This window comes from Astyanax mexicanus, chromosome 1 (assembly GCF_023375975.1).
Source record: "Astyanax mexicanus isolate ESR-SI-001 chromosome 1, AstMex3_surface, whole genome shotgun sequence".
In the NCBI taxonomy this organism is placed as follows: Eukaryota; Metazoa; Chordata; class Actinopteri; order Characiformes; family Acestrorhamphidae; genus Astyanax; species Astyanax mexicanus.
Window position 1 is genome coordinate 37175906 of NC_064408.1, and position 9464 is coordinate 37185369.

General features: G+C 38.0%; 1 protein-coding gene across 1 annotated transcript in view; it reads right to left on the reverse strand.

Moving 5' to 3' along the window:
* Positions 1–8156, reverse strand: part of rxfp2l (relaxin family peptide receptor 2, like) — a 319695-nt gene extending 311539 nt beyond the window's left edge. The window contains exons 1-2 of the mRNA XM_022685114.2: positions 7982–8156; positions 2539–2597 (exon numbers count right to left, since the gene is read on the reverse strand). The gene's annotated coding sequence lies outside the window, so the exon portion shown is untranslated. The remainder of the gene's footprint in view (positions 1–2538; positions 2598–7981) is intronic.
* Positions 8157–9464: the final 1308 nt, after the last annotated feature.

Consider the following 9464-nt stretch of genomic DNA (forward strand, 5'->3'; position numbering starts at 1 on the left):
AGAAGGGAATGTGGAGAGACAGAGTTGGAAGGTAGAGAGAGTAGTAAGAGAGAGAAGTGAGGTAAATACAAAGTAAAAGAGAGAAGAGAGAGAATGCAAAGAAAAAGAGAGTCGTAAGGTATCGAGAGTACTGAGATAGGGAATAGTAAGGGAATAGAGACTGAAAGAGAGAGAGAGAGAGAGAGAAAGAATATGGAAAGAGTTGTGAGGTAGAGAAAGTGAGGTAGAGAGTAGTGAGATAAATAGAGAGAGAGAAAATGTGGAGAGAGAGTTTTGAGGTAGAAAGAGAATGTGGAGAGAGAGAGAGTCATGAAATAGAGAGTAGTGAGGTAAATAGACAGAGAGAGAAAGAATGTGGAGAGAGTCATGAGGTAGAGACAGTAGTGAGGTAAATAGAGATAGAGAGAGAGAATGTGGAGAGAGAGTAGTGAGAGAGAGTAGAAAGGTAAATAGAGAGAGAAAGAAAATGTGGAGAGACAGTGAGGTAGAGAGAATAGTGAGGTAAATAGAGAGAGAGAAAGAAAATGTGGAGAGAGTCAAGAGGTAGAGACAGTAGTGAGGTAAATAGAGAGAGAGAGAGAGAGAGAGAGAGAGAGAGAGAGAATGTGGAGAGAGCGTAGTGAGAGAGAGTAGAAAGGTAAATAGAGAGAGAGAAAGAAAATGTGGAGAGAGAGAGTCGTGAGGTAGAGAGAGTAGTGAGAAATACAGAGTGAAAAATAGAAGAGAGAGAATGAATGAAAGTGTAATGAAGTGCAGTGAGTATTATTTAAATTACCATTAGTAACATATTTGTAGAAGCAGTGTGCACACATAGGTCCTTGGTTTTATCACACTGCACTGCACCTTTATCGATTAGGCGAGAGAGCACACACCACCTAAAAATGTCTGATCAGCATTAAGGTTTGGTGTAATTAAACACTAGGGGCCCTACCTTTTACCCTGCGCAAAGCATGCTGTGATGCTAATTGCTATCTTACACCCCGAGAACAGCCTATTTTCATGTCTTGCGCCTCTATACTGATGGGCATGGTGGTCTGGAAGTAAGGTGTGCTCAGGTAAATTTCACACACACATTAGTTTCCTCTGCTGAGAAGTGCAGAAGCGTTGTGATGTTAAAATAGCAATCTGCCAAAGTTTTGCATCTGGTTCTTAAAAGGAAATAGCAAGTGAAATGCTGATTGGTTTATTTCACGTTACGTCTAAACCCCTATCTGGACAGAATTAGTTTATCAGAGGGTCCTGGGGTAATTTTCTCTTTTATGGGAGGTCCTCTGTGATTTTATTCCCATCCGAAACGACCATATCTGTGTTTTTCTTAGACGTACTCTAAGAATATAACAGGTTGAATTACCTATTGTTTTTCACTGAACTCCGTGGTCGTCCACTAATTTTAGTCCCGTCCAGATGCACATCTCTTGAGTTTTGTCGCCTCGTGTTTAATAAAATAGCTGTTTGTCCACTGCCACGCACCATAATTACACTTTGCGATACATAAACACAACAGCGAGTGGAAATGGAGGAGCTACTGAACGGCAAACAACTCATTAATCCCCCTTGAATTTTAAATTGCAGTCTGGATGCAAGAGTTTTATTACTGAATAGAAGTGTGAAATATTTTTCACAGAAGTCCCCATGAGAAATAAATCCCATCTGGAGACGGCTTAAAACACATCCATGATTAATTAAGGGAATTACTTCATGCCTTTTGCACATTTCGAGCCACGCAATGCATATTTTTTGCATCTTTATGATGGCAAAGATACACTGACACTGGGACGGCCTAAATCAAATGGCTTACAAATTGATCGCTAAAACAGGGCCCTGGGTTATACCACAAGAGGGAATAATAGTGTTTCCCTAACTATAATATAAAAAGGCTCTCAGATAATATATTTGGATAGTGTCATTCTTGGAGAGAGAGATCATTGACTAATAGATGCATTGAAAAACATTTTGTCTGACAGTTGAGAGAAGCAGGAGATAACTGGACTGCCACATACTGGAACCATCATCTTCAGAGATGAATCCAGGTTCTGTTTAGGATCTGATGATGGGTGGATTTGAGTGTTGAAGCCTCTTGGTGAGCGCTTCAGTCCTAATCCTTTCTTTGCTGTGAAGAAACACACACAGCTGGAAATCATATGGCCATGTGTTGCTTCTCATGAAAAGGCTTCCAACTGCAATTTTTAGAAGGATAATTCTCATCCACATGCAGCAAAGGTTTCTCAGGAAAATTGCTACTAAATATCTACAGGCCCAGCTGCTACACCTGTGGCAAAATGTGCTACAGAATAGATGTCATGCAGAACCTATATGCCTTTATGCTGAACTGTTTCTCACCTTGTGTCCAAGGTACTAAAGCCTCTGTTTAATTTTACAGTTTTTCCCAATTAATGTATCTTTTTGGCTCTGAATATATCATCATTTACATACATAAAGCTTCATTCCATTTCAACGACCTTGGTGCAATATTATTTTTGATATAAAAAGACTATATATAAAAAATTCTTACATTTCTGATTAAGAAATACTTGTTACCTGTGACAATCCTGTGTCAAGTTGTATCCTGCATCGTACAAATATGACAATATACAGCTCTGGGAAAAAAAAAAAAAAGAGACAAAAAAAAATGAGTTTCTATGATTCCACCAAATTAAAAACCTCTGGAATATAATCAAGAGGAAGATATATGATCAAAAGCCATCAAAGAAAGCTGAACTGCTTAATTTTTTGCACCAGGGGTGGCATAAAGTTATTCAAAAGCAGTGTGTAAGACTGGTGGAGGAGAACATGCCATTATGCAAGAAAACTGTGATTAAAAACCAGGGTTATTTCACCAAATATTGATTTCTGAACTCTTAAATGAATTAATATGAACTTGTTTTCTTTGCATTATTTGAGGTCTGAAAGCTCAAGCTGAAAGCATTTTTGTTATTTCAGCCATTTCTTATTTTCGGCAAATAAATGCTCTAAATGACAATATCTTTACTTGAAATTTGGGGGAAATGCTGTCTGTAATTTATAGAATAAAACAACAATGTTCACTTTAATCAAACATATACCTATAAATAGCAAAATCAGAGAAACTGATTCAGAGCCTGTAGTGGTCTCTTAATTTTTTGCCGAGTTGTATATATGAAAAAGTTGAAAGAATTAAAAATCTATAAGCATAAGTATTGTTTATAAGGTTAAAGTAAATCATTTTTTGTTAATTTTGTTAATTTATGACATACTGTCAAAAAAATGTCCAAATGGAGAGCGATTACAGCCAATAAACTGACCACTGTGTTCCTAGAATTTATATATATTTAAGGTGTTGCAAGGATGGTCTTGCCACTACACTGATACCATTATTTACATTATTTTGTCCTCTCTGTGGAATATACTACGGCTTTCAATAGAAAATAAAAAAAAATCTTAGGGACTGCTGCTTTTATTTGTTTTTTTAAGGTTTGTTAAAAAAATCTGATAACCATTATACATATGCACAGTTTATTATTGTTGTAGAATAAAAGATGAACTACAGTCTGTATCTGTATGCATTTAGTGTACACCAAGAGGGATGGTGGGTGTTCCGACAAAAAATGTCCAATAAGTCTCTAATTGAATGTTTCCATTATGTTGGACTTATGTGCATAAGTAAACGTGCATTTGAGAAGCTGCTGTTCTGCTCCAGGGCAGTGTGTTTAGAGCGATAGAGGTGTGTGAACACACAGGCACGTTCTAAAATATACCGTTTCTTCAGTTTATACAGCTTGTTTATAAATTCAGTGTTTTTTTCCTCTTTAGCTACACACATTCATCCTCCAGTAAATTATTATGAGCTGTTTCAGAGCTATATGCCTGAGTAAAATTACACTGCTTCTGACATAAACATGTCAATACCTACACAATTGCAGCTCTGAAAAACCCTTTCATATGAATTTAAAGAGCTACAATCAACCTGTGGAGAAATAAAAACACACAATTGGCCACTTTTTTTATAGTGTTCTATAGGCTTTCATGTTGTATTCAAGAACATTAATGCTGAGACCGAGTGAAGATCAAGACAAGGACACAACACATCAAAACCAAAGCAGGAATGGTTGGCTGACTAACTTAGGATCAGGACCAGGAGAAGTCAAGACCAAGATAAGTAATAGAGAGTGAGTGAGGATCAAGACCAGGTCAAGACTAAGACCAAAGGCAGGCAAGAACAAGTAAAGGCCACAACAATGAGCAGACAAAACTGACTGAAGGCAGAGGCAGCTTTTCCACCAGCACGATGCCAGTGCTGGTGCCAAGTTCCAGGACGGTTCTGTGCTTTTTTTCACTCCAAAATCACAGGTTCTCAGCCAGAAAGGTCATAGTCATTCTGGACCCTCAATCTTGCTGGTCTGGTACCAGCTAATCTGTGAAGTGAGCAGCCAAAAGGTACACGTCCACATTCACATACATAGTGAGTGACTCCCTAAAGTGAAAACATGGGGCAGTTCTTAAAAGGTTTGTAGTAACCGGCATATGCACCAGCACTTTGTTGGTGGAAAAGAGGTAAAAGACATGGGGCATTTAAGACGAAATTAACACTAGGGCAAAACCAAGACCAGGTGTAGGCAAAAGACGGAGTTAAGACTAAGAATAAGTTAAAGCTGAGACCAAGAGCAGGTGAGCCTAATACCAGGTTCATGTTTTTGCCCAGTTTTTCAGTCACAGGCAATTTTTCGTTTTCTCTTGATCCTCGCTCAGTTTTGTAGAGTGAACCACTGTTTCTGAAGAGCTGTGAGGTGAGTGAGCAATCCTGTAATTTGTGACCCTGTGTTGCTTGGCACCAGAAATCAAGTGCCGGCAAAATCCCAGTAAAGGTTGAGATCATGAGCCGCTGAAACCGAATAAAGACTGGGAATTAGTCAAGAATAAGACTAGTAAAGACGAGTAAAGTCTGAAAATGAGTCAAGACTGAGACCGATTACTACATTAAATGCACAATAGCAATGTAATGCAGTGATATTGTCAGAATCTGAATCTATTTCAATCTCTAAAATATGTGTAGTGGATGCAGCCTTAATCAGGTGTTTTTTGCTTCTGGACTCCCTCTACAGTGAGTAAGTGACTTTGCACTTACACACAACCCCTTCAGGACACTCTTTAAAGCCACAAAATACAACAAACTACTACATCAATGCCATTAGTATGCATCTGTTACCATTCCTGCAAAGCCAAATACATTCATTTTAAAACAGAGTGTCTGGTAGGTAAACTAAAAGAGAGTGAGGCAGAATTATTGCTAAAATCACCAGGTTTATCTGCTCTAAAGAATAAATGCTCAATTTAAAACTACTTTTCTACATGCACATTTTCTTACATTACACATTCTCACTAGACAGATGCCCAAAACTTACATGGCCACTTTAAACATGCATTTCATGACAAGTTAAGAGATAAATGCAGCATGATGTTGCTTTGAATAGTATTTGTTTTATTTCTATCGGTTAAGAATGAACAGAGAACAGTGGTCTGTGTTGGCTTATTAGTAGCTGTGCAGACACTACTAGGAGTTGATATGCAGAATTTTTAAACAGTAAATCTGATTTTATGTCAAGCTATTTACTTCAGGCTTATCACATTCTGGCATTTCTGCAATTTATGCTGTGCAGACAAAGTGATTGACTTAAATATGCATTACACAGTTTTTATAAGCCAATATAATAATGGCTTCATTTCTGAGAGATTTGCACTGAGAGCAGGTTATTAACCTTTAGATATTTGGGGTTATTCAGGCCCGTTGGCCAGTTGTGTTCACATACCCCTGATGGTGGTGATTGATTTATTTACAAATTTATATACATTTTATTTTAATATTGTGTAAAAATTGCTGGCCAAAAGGTTGGCAAAAAATAAAAGAAAAAAAAATGAAATGCATTATTTATTTTTTGTTTGACACCAGAGAGACACCATACATGTAAGGTAAGCTAGGCGAGGTAGACTAAGGTAGCTCCCAGTGGTGCCCAAAAAAGAAAAACACAGAAAGCTTGATGGAAATCCTAACCACCTAAAATAAATAGCAACACTTTAGAATAAGGGAAACATCTATGAACAGTATTTATGGCAGTAACAAACATTGTTAAATAATGAAGTAATGTTGCAGCTAATTATTAATTGACATTATTAAACATTATCCATGGTAATCCATGGTAAGGACATTGTAAATCATGATGAGACATTGGAAAAAATGATGTAATATATGATGCTTTTTGTGAAAGTGTATGCATATTAATGCATATTCTGGCGATTGCATGGTACATCACTGTATTTATTTATATATATATATATGGGCTTTAATATAGGTTTGTGAGCTACTGTACTGTTAGAAGTACATATAATATAAACAATAAGGCTTTAAATACAGCTTTGATTACTATTGGGTTTAATTTGTTCCACAAAATTACACAATATATGGAGGTAATCAAACTTTGTTAGACGAAAAACAGCTAAAGAATGTGAATAGACCTTAAAAAGAGATACACCAAAAATACTGCTTCTTTTTTAAAATTCCCTTCTTTCTCCAGTAAACAAATACATTCAGTTCAGTGTGTATTAATATTATCCTTCATGCTGCAGTATTAATATATTTAAACAAGGTTATAGGCACTGCTCACCTCGTATCCTCGAATTTTAAGGAGTTTTATCACTTGCTGAATAAATGATTCTGTACTTAGAACCGAAGCCTGTATTTTGAAGCGAGGATAAATTGGCTCCACAGAGCTGAGCTTCCAGTGCGTTAGCTTGTTATGCTAACTGGTTAGCGTTATCTAGCAAGCTGTCCCAGTGTTTATTAAAATTGAACTGAACTAAACACAGAGCTAAAATTAAACAATAACTACAAAGCAAACACCAGCACCCCTTACACCACTAAACAGATCCAAATACATTAATAAACACTTACAGTTTCATGGAGGCACGATAAACAAATGATAATGCCTGTTGTAAAGCCTTGAGACATCCAAAACTTCTATGCTAATATCCTTCCTGTTCTCCTCAACTCTGCACAGCACCAGGTGGCCCTAGTGCTTGGTAATTACTGGAGCGTTCTGATTGGTGCTTGAGCAGACCACTGTCAGGCCATGAGCTCAGCACGTGATAAAAGGGGGGGAGCATTTTGGCTGTACGTGAAAAGTGCACACCGGTTCAAAATTGCCCAACAGTATGCCGACCAGCACTAATTTAAAGTAGAGATGGACCGATCAGTGTTTTTGGGGCCGATTCCGATCGTCTTTCATCTCGATCGGCCGATCGCCGATACCGATATTGGGCGGGGCCAAATGCCACATAAATGCCACACAGGTGCCAGACAAACCTGGTACAGATTCCCCCTAATTACATCCACGCCAAAGCATACACTGGTAATTTACACTGATAGTAAATAAACACGAGAGTGTTACTGACCAAAATACACACTTTTTTAGGAGAGATATAAGTTATAATAAATATATATATAAATATTAATTAGACACCAGAATTTTTATATTTATATGTCAGTACTGCAGGAATGTGTAACCTCAGCCTGTTTTTCTGAGTCAGCTCACTGCTTTAAATTTCTCATTCACTGTTAATATATAGATAATAATACAATATTTTAATAAGAACAACAGTAACGTTAATCTAACGCTCCAGCTAGAGCTTAGATTGGGCAAAAAAAAAATCCATATTTTAGTAATTAACGTTACAGCACTAAAACAGAGCTTTTAACTAAATTCACAAATAGTTGGAATGAACAAAATCTGTTTTAATGAGGTTAATAAACAGTACAAAATGCCTACTCACAGTTTCACCGCAGCGAGGGACGAGGACATGAATCACTTATCTAACCAGCCTTTACTTATTTCTGCCCCCAATTACCCTTTTAGTAACCTCCAATAGCCTCGAATAGTCTTCAGTAGCCTTCAACAGTCTAACCACTAAACCGTGTAGTTATAATTCTGAGGTTAGCATTGCGCTAACTAACCTGTTTTTAATGAAATCCCAGCAGTGACTCCGTGACGGCTGCTCTAAACTGCTGCTGTTAGCTGCTTGGGCTGAAAGATGAACTGTAGAGAGCTGTATTATCCGGTTCGTGGGGTTAAAACCTTTATTTTCTACACAGAGGAACTTTAGAAACTGTTACAACGCTCCAGACTGGCTCAGCTGAGCCCTGTTGCCCGTGGCTGCGCTGTAGCTCTGACTGAGTAAAGACAGCGGGGCTCATGCTGCTGCAGCTCCGACTAGTGGTTGGATGAGGAACTGCAGCTTCCTGTAAGTGAGCAGTTTCACCGGCCATCCACACACAGCTCTGATTAACTGCTTAACCCTAAACTCCTGAATCAGATCGGCTAAAATCAGAGAAATATCTGTCGATCGCCGTTACCGTATTTTGGCTGAAAATCGGCCTATACCGATACACTGTCTATTGATCATTCCATCTCTAATTTAAATATATAAATAATAAATATTATTCCTGTTTTTAATTCATTTCTCCTCTTATCCACTTTTTCCCAGTCAGGGTCAGAGTAGACACAGAGCCACCCTCTGGAAATGGCACCAGTCCACTACAGGGTACCACACACCCCCTAAGTGAGAATGAAGGAGTTATTTACACACTCACCTAGGGGTGACTGACCACTGAAGTCATGCATCATTCGGTGGTCCTCAATATGCCCATATTTGGCACTTCGGGTCTAAATTTAACATAAATGGAATTGGAACGGCAGCATGGATGGACTGAGATATCACCTTTATGCAGAGGACACCCAGATTTATATTTGCACTAATTCTGATATTCCATTCACTCTGATCTTCTAAAACCGCTGTTTTACAAGACATTAAAAAAATGGATGCACAACAATTTCCTAAAGCTCAACTCTGACAAAACAGTAGTAATTTTAATTAGACCCAAGTCCACTACTGAGTCTGCTGGCAATATTATAGTAACTATCAATAGTTCAAATGTCTCTCCATCTGCACATGTAAAAAAACCTCTGTTATCCTGGACACAACATTATCTTTTGAATCATATGTCAGTAAAATCAGGCAGTCTGCATTCTTTCACCTCAGAAGTATTGCACGTACTCGGTCATAGCTGTCATTCACTCAGATACTGAGTGCCTTGAACATACATTTATCACTTCACGTCTCGATTACTGCAATGCTCTTTTAAGGGTGCTTTCACACGTAAAAGTCCGGACCGTGGTTTGCTACATTATATAAATTTGGTCCGCTTATTTTTGTTTTCACACTGCAGTTTAGGGAGCGCACCAAAGACCTTTGTGTGATACTCCTTCATCCTTTCATCATCACTTACGTATCGATGTGTTTTCCTTAACCTGACTCTGATTGGTTTTAGAAGGACATGCGTCTGACGTTGGCGTGTTGACAATTCAGCGGGTGGTTCATTCGGTGGAAAGCCTTTCCAGGATAAGGATAAAATTAATGAACAGATTCATTTCGTCTCC